Below are 10898 nucleotides of genomic sequence, written 5' to 3' on the forward strand. Positions count from 1 at the left end.
TTCCGCACATGGCCCGTGCGCACACATGCACATGTACAGTGTACACATATGCACACAAGTGCACACATACACACATGCACGTATACACACGCACACAAGTACACAATGCACGTATGCACACATATAAGTGCACATGTACACACATGCACATATACACACGCACACATGTACACACAGGCACGCACACACACATACACTCCAGCCCTCTCTCATGCCCCCTCCCCTGTGACTTTCCAGATTCCATCCACCTCTAAGGTCTCCACGATGCATTTCTGTTGAGAAGGGAGGGAGGGGGAGGTATGCAGGAGGAAGGACCAGTGGAAAGACGGTCAGATGGATGGGATGTGGCCCTGGGCTCCAGAGGCACTGACTGGCCAGGGCCTTTGGGGTGAGTGGATCCCCAAGGATCCGTGGGGCCATCACAGGGAGGGGCTGTGGTCTGCAGAGACGTGCTTCGGCGTGACAGTTGGGGAAGGTGAAGGGATGCTGGTCTGGTGCAGCGATGAGCCAGGAAGGAAGCCCCCAGCCCTGGTCCCATGGAAGGGGGACCCCAGAAAGGAAGATGCAGGGGAAGTGGGGGGTGGGGCCAGTTAGAGCAGGAGATGCAGGGACACCAAGACCAGGGAAGGCCCTGCAGCCCCTGGTGATGCCCACGGGTTTCAGAAGGCGCAGGGAAGGTGAGGGGGCTGGGATGGGTTGGAGGTGGGCGTGGATTTGGCCCCCAGCGTGGGCTGAGAGAGGGGTGCCTGCGGAGCTGCAGGCTTCTCATTTGCTGCTGATGGCGGGAACAGGGTTGCAGGCCCACAGAGAAGGGTCTGCGGGTCTCAGGCAGGCCGGGGAGACGGGCTGTGAGTGAGTGAGTGTGAATGCATGTGATGTGGGGTGTGCGGGGGGGGGTGTGTGTGTGAGCGGATTGTAGGGGGCGCCCAGAGTCAGTTGCTCTCTCTGCTCCCGCAGATGCAGGCGCACAGGTCAGCCTGCTGCCAGGTTCAAGCCAAATATTGTTTTGAGAACTAAGGGGGAGAGCACTGGAACTCTAAAACTTTTAAAAAATTTTTAATGCAAGGGATTTAGCTAAGGAAAAACACGCTAGTAACTTCAGGGGGCTGTCCCGAGGTCAGAACGCGGTCAGCATGTGTTTCTGGCCCTGAGCAATGAGAGCAGAGCTCTGGAATGTCCCGGACCCCCGACGCGTCAGCTGGACTTTTTGTTTTCTTCCTGAGCCAGCGAGCGGGCCTGGCAGATTTCAGGGAAGTGTTCAGCAGGGATGGAAACAAAAGGGCTGTGTTCTGACTCTGAGCCAGCCTGACGTCCCCTGGGCAGGCTGGCTGGGGCTGGTGGCGTCCCTGTAAGGTGAGGTCCCAGAGGGTCTGCTTGGGCTCCAGCGTCCGAGCAGGACATGTTCCTCTGGGTTCCTGTAGCTCGTCGCCTGTGCCCTTGCCTGGAACGGGTTAGGTTAAACGCAACCCCAGACCTAGAGCTTGGTGGAGGTTCGGTGCCGGGCGTGCTGTGCTGCAGGCGGGGAGGGGCACAGTGACTTCTGACGACACTGCCCGGCCCCCTTCAGCCCCCCGTGCCTCCAGAGCTGTGCGCCAAGGCGCCAGAAGACGGTGGTTACAGAGGCGAGGCCACGCGTGGGCGCCAAGCAGCGCTCTTCGAGACTGTGGGCTTTTCCAAAGACTGAACGTGCACGGACTTTGTGATTTGTGACCTGAAATGACATAAAGAAAGTGCCCTTGAGTGAAATTCGTGATTCCTGGCATTCCTGAAATCTTTTTAGTGTTTAGTCCTGAAAGAGTGACGGCCGGGCCCCTGCAGCAGGGGGTGGGCGTGCCTGCTGTCTGAGCTGCCCGAGCAGCCGTGGGGGAAAAGGCAGAACTCTGCCTGTGGGAGGAGACGTGACGGTGCGCTGGGGCTGCTCTGCTGTGGATGCTCCGCCTCCCCCGTGGTGTCCCTTGGGGGCCTGCTTGGATGTGGTGTCAGGGGCTCTAGTCCCCAACTCTCCGTTGGCGGGTGATTTCTAAGGAATGTGACCAGAAATGCAACCCTGGCATTTCTCTCCTGTTGTGATGCAGCACCTGGACCCCGGGCCCCGGCAGCTCCCGGGAAGACAGTCACTTGAGGAAGGACACCAGGGTGATGGTGGCGGCAGAGGGTCCGAGCTGGCTGGGGACCAGGAAGCTCACTGTGGCCCAGGCTGCTGGGGGGCGGGCGTGGAATTCACTCGGAACACAGAGTGAGGGCAGGGCCTTGGGTGTCGCTCCACCGTGTGAGTTCTCCAGGGTCTGGTCTCCAGGGTTTTGTGATTGTTACGGGCTGAATATTTGTGTCCCTCAGATTCTTATGCTGAAACCCCAGTCCCGGATGTAGCGGCATTAGGGGGCGGGGCCTTTGCGAGGTGATGAGGGCGCGAGGATGGAGCCCCCATGAGTGAGCTCTGTGCCCTTACAAGAGGGGGTTCCAGAGACAGCGCGCTGTTCTCTCGCCGCCGTGTGAGGAGACAGCTGAAAGAAGCAGCTGTAGACACGCCAGCAAGAGGGCCGGCCCGACCCCAGGCCTGCCGGCCTCGGTGGGGGGCCTCCAGCCTCCAGAACTATGAGACTCAGATGTCTGCGGTCTAAGCCCTCAGTGTCTCTGCCGTCGCAGCCAGCGCCGGTGGAGACGGTGGCATCCCGTGGTCAGCGATGCAGCGTGTGAGCACACGCCCCGGTACAGGTGTGCGCGTCCGGCTCTGCGTGTGGACCAGCTTGCTGACGTGTTATGTGTCCATACGACACAGGCGTCTGAGACACCTTAGGAGGATGAGGTACAAAGTCGACACCACGGAAGGGCTACTGGGCCCTCCTCCGGTGTCCCGGGGCGCACGCACCTCCTTTGTTGTTTCCACCCCGGTTTAGAGCTAGGGGCTGTAGAGAGTGTAGCCTCACAGTAAGGACGGGCTTGGTTTTTGCTGTTGTTAATTTTTTGTCACACTTTTTAAACTATTTATTTTGATTCTTTTCAGTCGCCCTTAGAGGGCGGAGCGTCACGGCCGGTCTTACTTGATCGGCCATCCCCTCCCCGGTGCCCCTCGCCCGTCCTCTCCGGGGCTCTTTTACTGCAGTCCCTGGGCCTCGCCTCATCAGCAAGTTACTCTAACAGACAGCCCTACAGAATGCCTGCTTTTCAGAGCTGGTTTCTTTAAACACAAAGTCCACAACCTGATAGGACTTTGAAGGCTCTTTTGAACTCTTAGTTTCTTTTTATTTACTTATTTTTATTGACTTATAGTCAGTTTTACAATGTGGTGTTAGTGTCTGGTGTGCAGCATAGTGGTTCGGTTACACATACGTATAGAAATATATTCCTTTTCAGATTCTTTTCTATTGCAGGTCATTACAAGGTATTGAATACAGTTCCCTGTGCTGCACGGCAGGACCTCGTTGTTTATTTTGTACATTCACCTTTCAGTTTCTGCTCCCCCTCCCCCTCCGCCACCCCCATTTTCACTCACTGATTGAAGACACCTGGTCCAGCGACTCTCCTGCGTTCTGGATTTGCCAGTCGTGCCCGGTAGTGGTCTTTACCCTGTTGCTCTGTCCCCGAGTCTCGTGTCAACCAAAAGTGGAACCAGATTCCAGTGCGGCAGTGGTGCCCAGGACTGCAAGTTGCCTCCCGGGCCCCCCCCCCCCCACCGACCAGGAGACCCGCGGCGCTGGGTGGCCTCTGGAGCGCAGCTTGAGCAGTGACTCAGGCCCATCATCGCAAAGGTGTCCGTCACCCTCCTCCTCTGGCCTCAGCTGCCTTTGCCCCGTTATCTTACTAGCCTTGTTAGCGTTACGTTAGTTTCAGGTGTACAACGTGGGGATTCAGTATTCGTGTCTGTCGTGAAAGGATCTGTCATCAGAGCTATCACGTCTCAGTCTTTTGCGCGGGCCAGGGGAAGAGACCAGCTCCATCTGGTGCCAGGACACGCCTTCCAGCCGGGTCACCAGGAGGCCGGCCCCTCAGGGCCTGCAGGGCGCGTGCCCTCCTCGGCCTGGCGCTGCCCTCACCAGTAGGACTGCGGCCAGGCCTTCACCTCCTCGGGGCACAGGCTGTACAGCAAGGGGCGGGGCTCGAGCCACTGACTCCCGAGGAACAGCAGTTGTCGGTAGGGGAGGGGGTGGTGCCCCCCCCCCAGACTGAGGAGGAAGCAAAGCAACGCCCTGAGGACCACCCCCAGGGTACTTCTTCCCCCGTGAGAGGTCCCACCTCCCCCCACCCCGGGGCATGGAGAACACAGCCCTGCAGATGAATCTGCACGCACCCCCAACCACCGCCACAGAGCCCAGGTGGAGCGAAGCTGGAGAGAGGAAAGCACTGGAGAGAAAGATTTAGGAATGTGGGGGTGCGTGCTGAGGAAAGTGACTTCACTCTGGACAATGGGCCTCGGGTGGGAAAGAGGCAGCAGTTACCGAGCCGAGGGATCGGGCTGCCAGAACACAGCTTTGCCCACGGCCCCACCTGCTCGAGGCCCTGAGGGCGCTGGCGAGGGGTGGGCACAGCTGCAGGGACGCGGCCCTGGCCTGGGGCTGGCCGGGTGGATGTGGCGCCTCGGCCTCAGAACTCAGGGTCCTTATCGGCTACCGATGACCTTGAGGGAGGGTGGCTGAGACTGCCCCACATCCCGCAGTAAAGAGGGCCCAGCCTCCGTCAGCGTCACCCATGCTCCCATAAATCATGCTCCTGGCCCCACAAAGCTAAGCGGTGATCTGTTAAAGCAAACATGAACCAGCAGGTCCTGGCCGGGCAGGCTGCCCTAGGACCGGCCTGCAGGCTCCGGACGCCTGCCTACCCGCTCAGGCAGGCACGCGTCGGGCTGCAGGCTGCTCCCGGGCCAGCCCTCTGCCGCAGGGCCCGACACCGTCTGGTGTGGGGCCATGTCTGTGGGGGCAGGGCGGGCCTCAGCGAGGCAGCTGGTAACCTACGGACAGTTGAATTTGTTCAGAATGGCCACATCTCAGCCTGATTCTCCTCCTCCTCCTTTTTAAATTAATAGACAACATTTAAAAGCAGTTTCCTATACAGAGAAACTGACAAAGTGCAGACTCCCACCCCCACCCCTACTGTTTACACCCAGCTCCCCCACCCCTCCCCCACCATTTACATCTGGCGTGGGCACTGCCCTCATTATACGTGATGGCTCAGTATTGACACGTTGCTGTTAACCACAGCCCACACTTTACATCAGGGTTCGCTCTTTGGGGTACATGCTCTATGCACTGTGACAAATGTATGATGCCATGTGTGCCCCATTATATAACCATGCAGAACAGTTTTTCAGCCCTAAAATTTCCCTGGACCCCACCTATTTGTCCCTCCCCCAAGCCCTGGCAAGCACTGACCTTTTTACTGTCTTGCCCTTTCCGACCGTCACGGAGTTGAAATCACCGACGTGTAGCTGGCCTGCTACATTTTACATGACATAGTGCGGGGGAAAGTCTCGAGCCGGCCGAGGAGGCCACCCCTCGAGGCTCCTTCATTGTTTTCTTTCTTGTGCACGTGAATCTGTAGACTGCCCGGATTTTCCTCAGGTGGTGGGGCTGGTGTGTGGGATGGTTTACTTCTCAGGATTTGGGGAGAGTCAGGGCTGGAGAGGCCTGTCTCCTTCTCGGACAGATAAGGAAAGGGTGCAGGCGCCAGCTAGCAGCTTCTCCAGGACCCACAGCTTCTCCAGGACCCGCAGCTTCTCCAGCACCCGCAGCTTCTCCAGGGCTGGCAGCAGAAATAACTCCCCCCCATGCGGGCAATGGGTTAGTCTGTTCTGGCCCAGCAGGGGAGGAGGCGGCTTTAATCTGAGGCCTCATCAGGACAATGTGCCAGAATACAGCACAGTTCCCCTCTGCACAGCCGTGCACGTGTGCATCGCCTGAGTGTGCGCCAGCTGATGTGTATGTGTGTGCTGTGTGAGCATGTGTCTCGGGTGAGTGAATTGCATGTGAGTTGCATGCATGTTGCATGAGTGTGTCTGGTGTGTTGCATGTATGTGGCAGGTGGGGGCAACGTCTGGGCACTGGGAGGACAAGCCTGGCATCTTGGTGACTGATGGCCCAGGAAAGGAAGTGGTGACTCTGCAAAGGAGCAGCTGGAAGCAGACACAGGTGTGGAACCGAGGCTGTGGCTTACTCCTTCCTGAGTCTCTGCCTTCTACTGCCCCAGGCAGCGGGACGGAGGGTCCTTCTCGTCCTCTTCCCAGCCAGGGTGTGTGTGTTCGATCCTTGGTGCGCTGGTTCCTTGGTGCGCTGGTTCTCTCCACACCGGGGAACAGAGGCCACGTGGCTGGATGGGCAGGGCTGCCGGCCCAGAGCACAGCTGCAGTAGACGTGGCCGGACCAGGGCTTTCTGGGACCCAGCACGTTAGAATTGCTACCTGTGATTCTCAGCTGAAGGCAGGACTGCTGATGAGGGCAGGACCACATCCGTGATGACAGAGAAGTTGCAGTGGAGCACAGCAGAGGGGGTCCACCCCTGCACCCCCACTTCTGCCTCCCCTGGCTCTGAGACATCTACTCCACCTTTGTGGAGACCAAGGGTTGGTTTCCCTAGGCTGCTCCTGCCCTGCCCCGGCGGGCCCAAGGCCCCTTGGCGCTTCCTGGTGGGCTCCAGGCCCTGTGCCTCCAGCCCGGGCTGTGGAGACGTGGGCACAGGCGAACGAGGAGCCACGCGCCTGGTGGGAGAAGCAGGAGCTGCTGAGACGGGGAGAGTGGACGCCTGCCTTCACTCCTCTGATGTCTCTGCTTGTCAGTCGAATGTATCAAGAGGCTGAGGTTTCCTCTGCGTCCCCGATTTTAAAGGAAGGAGAGGTCAGACCTACAGGCATCTCCTTCCAGCTCTAAGAAACTGCAGACTGCACGCTGGGTCACTGATGCACGGCCAGGAGTCTGGGTCTTCTCTGCCTCCCTCCCCCTGCCCACCCCACTTCTTCCGTCTCCCTCCTTCCTCCCCCTGCTCCCCTCTTCCCCTTCCCTCTTCACGCATGTCTTCACAGGGGGCCTCCTGGGACTTGTCTCTGGGCCCGGTTCGCTGGGAGCTCCATGGGTGGCCAAAGAGCTGGTCCCTGCCTATGAAGACCTTCAGACTGAATTGAGACCCCACGTATCCGGAGAGCAAATGAATACTGGGCACTTGTGTGTGTCGGGCCTCTCCCGCCCGAGCTGAGGGTTGTGGTGATGGTGTCCTTGATGGTGGTGGTGGTGATGGTGGTGGAGGTTGAGGTGTTGGGGAGACGTTGGTGATGGTGGTGACGATGTAGGTGGTGCTGGTGAGCCGTCCCCAACAGGTGATGGTGGCAGCAGCACTGACAAAATGTTCGGGGGACCCGTTCTCCCCATCCAGGGAAGTGTCCTCTGGACGTCCTGCTGTGGACTCAGCTGGACCAGCAAGCGCGACCTGCCTGGGGTCACCCAGCTAGGCTCCTGGGCACGTCTGCATGAGGACCCTGGTGTGGAGGAGGCGTGGCTGGAGATGCTGGAGGGCCCGCCTGTGCCCCGGATGGAGACTTCCTGGGGGCAGGAGTCGTGGGCCTCCCGGGACAGCCCCCTGGGCGAGGGCAGGAGGCCGCTGGGAGGAGGGGTTCTGCTTTGTTGGCCAAGTGCGTGGCTGCTGGTGGCTGGGCTGGCAGCACGGACTGTATGATGCATTGAACGCAGGCTGTCTCGGCACCAAGCCCTTTAAAAGCCATGAGCCCGGCAGAGGCGTCTTGTGGAGGCCGCCTAATGGGACCTTGGCCTTCAGTCCAGCAACGTGGCAGCCAAGGGTCTCCTGGTGGGGCTGGGAGCTCATGCTGTCACAGTTGGAGCCCTGGGTGGCTTCTGAGCGAAGGATGGCTAAGCCTGCAGGCAACCACTGAGGCTCTCAGGTCCCTAGAAGCTTCATCTCAGCCGGGACAAGGATTCAGGGCACAGGTGCTTTCTCAGAGTCTTGATTCCCGGGGACAGGGTGAGGGAGTGTCCAAGGGGACAGGGACAGAGGGAAGCCAGGAGGGGCAGGTGAGTTGGCAGCTGCAAAGGACCTGCAGCGTGAGGGCACTCTTCCTACGGCCACAGCCAGAATCTGGGTCCGCGCACAGGGAGCTGCTGCTGGGAGCTGCCGTCTTTAGGAGGAAGCTCCAGGGTGAGGTGCCCCTTCCTGGGGCGGCCACCCCTTCCCTCCTCTTGCTGCCAGTGCAGCACCAGGCAGGGGGTGCTGCGGCTGCAGGAGCCAGCCAGCTGTGGTGGCCCTGCCTGTGAGGAGCCCCTCCCAGGAAGCAGAGGGCAGCGGAAATCAGGAGACTTCAGTTGCAATGCCTTGTCCTGTGCTGGCTTATGTCACTTAGCATGATGTCCTCCAGTTTCCTCCACGTTGTCACATACGGCAGGACTTCCTTCTTTTTACAGGCTGAGTAATGCTCCTTTGTATGTATTGACCGCATTTTCTTCATCTGCCCATCGTGGGTGGACACTTAGGCTGTTTTCCCTCCTTGGCTCTTGTGACTAGTGCTGCAAAGAAGAGGGGAGAGCAGATAACTCTTTGAGAGCCTGATTTCAATGCTTTTGGACAGATACCCGGAAGTGGGGCTGCTGGATAATTTAGTGGTCAAGTTTTAATTTTTTGAAGAACCTCCACACAGTTTTCCATAATGACATTTTGCATCTCCACCAGCTGCGCAGAGACAAGAATTCCATTTCTCCACACCCTCACCAACACTTGTCTTTTTGATGACAGCCATCCTGACAGGTGGGAGGGAGGTCATATCTCATTGTGGTTTTGATTTACACTTCCCTGACTTGTGTTTGATTTGATTTGTATTTTCCCCAGTACATTCCAAACAATCGTAATTTAAACAGCATGGAACTGACAGAAAAATCAGACACACAGACTAACGGAACAGCATAGAGAACACAGAAATGGACCCACATGCACACAATTACCTGGCCTCTGGTGAGGGAGCCGAGAGCATGCAACAGGGAGAGGACAGTCTCTTCAACAAGCGGTGCTGGGAGAACCGGACGGCCACATGCGAACAAGTGAAGCTGGGCACTTAGGTCACACCAGACGCAGGAGTCAACGCAACGTGGTTGAAGATGCAGCGGCAAGCCTGGCGCTGCCAGCCTCCCAGAAGGAGACACAGGGGGAAAGCTCTGTGCCATTGGTCTTGGGATGATTTGACCCCAGAAGCTCAGGCAACCAAGGCAAGATTAGAGAACTGGGGTGACAGCAAGCTGAGAAGGAAACGCTGACGGGGTGAGAAGGCGGCCAGTGGACGGGAGGAGCCCGCAGCTCTGCCAACGGGCTAATGTGCAAAACCGGCGAGGAGCCCCTGAGCTCAGCAGCAGAAATAGCTAATAACTTGATTGAAAAGTGGGCTAAAGACTTGAATAGACACGTCTCCAAAGACACACAAATGGCCAGCAGGTGCAGGAAAAGGCACACAGTGAGCGTCACTAGTGATCAGGGGCCGAGCTCTGGACGTCCGGGCGCCGCCGGGCTGGCTGAGCTGCTGTGTGGTCACGCTGCCCACGTCCAGACGCCGCTTGGCCACTTCTCATGTCCTGTGTTGGGCGGGGAGTCATCTAAGGAGCTGAGTCTCAATTTCCCCACCTGCCAATGAGAGGGATCGCGGTGCTGGCCTCTGTGGGAGTGGGCAGACATGAGGTGGTGTGTGTGGTGCTCGGTGCCGGCGGCTCCCTACGCGGGTGGACCGCTGTGTTCGCGCCACCTCCCAGCCCCGGGGAGGTGTGCTGAGCTCCCCCGACAGCGGGGTGACCTTGGAGCCAACGGCGTGCCCGGCTGTGGGCAGACGCTCCCGCCTCCCATGGCCTCCGGCTCTTGCGCTGGTGGATCCTGAGCTCCTGCTGGGAGATTGGCTGTGTGCTGTCCGTCTGTCCATCCATCTGCTTCTTTTTCTCAGGCATCCACTTGGCTACACACTTCACAGCTGCTTCTTCACCCAGCCCCCAGGATGGCTCCTTCTGCCCGTCTCATAGACGAGAACAGAGGCAGGCATGGTGACTTGCTTGAGACCACACAGATTGGTAGAATTTGGGGAGTAAAATCTAACAGGCCGTGGGGTTACAGAGCGCTCCAAGATCACAAGTCGTCACGGCAATGCCGGGCCCCTGCAGTGTCCCCAGGGTCCTTGCATGCAGGGGGTCTTCTGAGCCCCGAGACCGAGGAACAGGGACACTGTGGAGCACGGTGGCTCCTGGCACCCGCCAGGCTTCCTGCCTCAGGGGCGGGCGCCCGCACTCACACTCCCGATGAGAGGCTCTCCCTGAAGTGTTAGGGCCCCCTGGCGAGCTCCATGTTTTCTGAAGTGAGGACGCCTCCCGCGCGCACTGAGGTGCCTCCTGAATCCAGGGCTTCCCACTCAGGGTGGAGGCGCAGGGGGAGTCACGCCGCCTCCCATGCGGACACGGGAGCCTTGGCGTCCGATGTTCGGTTCCTTTGCGGTCGCACGACCCTGGACGAGTTACGTAAGGCCTGGGAGGGCGGGGAGCCCCTTCTCGTTCGCTGTCAGTGAGGAGGGACGGGATGGCGGGGCACCATTAGGTCACAGCGGACGCGCACCCACCATGGAGCTCGGCCCACCACCTGGACCAGCCCAGACCCAGGCTGGCAGCTCTGAGCTGGGTGAGGGGAGCCGGCTAGTGAAGTCAGGGCCGAGGCGAGGGAGGTGTCCCTAGTGCCCACGCCCAGATGGTGTCCCCCCGAGGCCGTGGGCTGGACGCCTCCTCTCTTGAGCTGAAAGGCTCTGGGAATCAGCTGCCCTGTCTCAGCAAGGGAGAGGGGGCTCCCTGGAAGCAGGTGTCAGAAGCCCACGGGGAAAGTTGGGGGAAAGGGGCAGTTTTCTGGGAGGTGTGGGAGGGGCCTGGTAAGATGCAGGCCTGCATGCCCCT

General features: G+C 59.2%; 1 long non-coding RNA gene across 1 annotated transcript; it reads right to left on the reverse strand.

Moving 5' to 3' along the window:
• Positions 1–999: 999 nt before the first annotated feature.
• On the reverse strand, positions 1000–5885 carry LOC116668878. The gene is made up of 3 exons (XR_004326114.1): positions 5367–5885; positions 3494–4163; positions 1000–1711 (listed from the first exon to the last, which is right to left on the reverse strand). It is a non-coding gene; the product is annotated as an uncharacterized LOC116668878 (long non-coding RNA).
• Positions 5886–10898: the final 5013 nt, after the last annotated feature.

The sequence above is a fragment of the Camelus ferus genome, chromosome 1 (genome assembly GCF_009834535.1).
Source record: "Camelus ferus isolate YT-003-E chromosome 1, BCGSAC_Cfer_1.0, whole genome shotgun sequence".
Taxonomy (NCBI): domain Eukaryota; kingdom Metazoa; phylum Chordata; class Mammalia; order Artiodactyla; family Camelidae; genus Camelus; species Camelus ferus.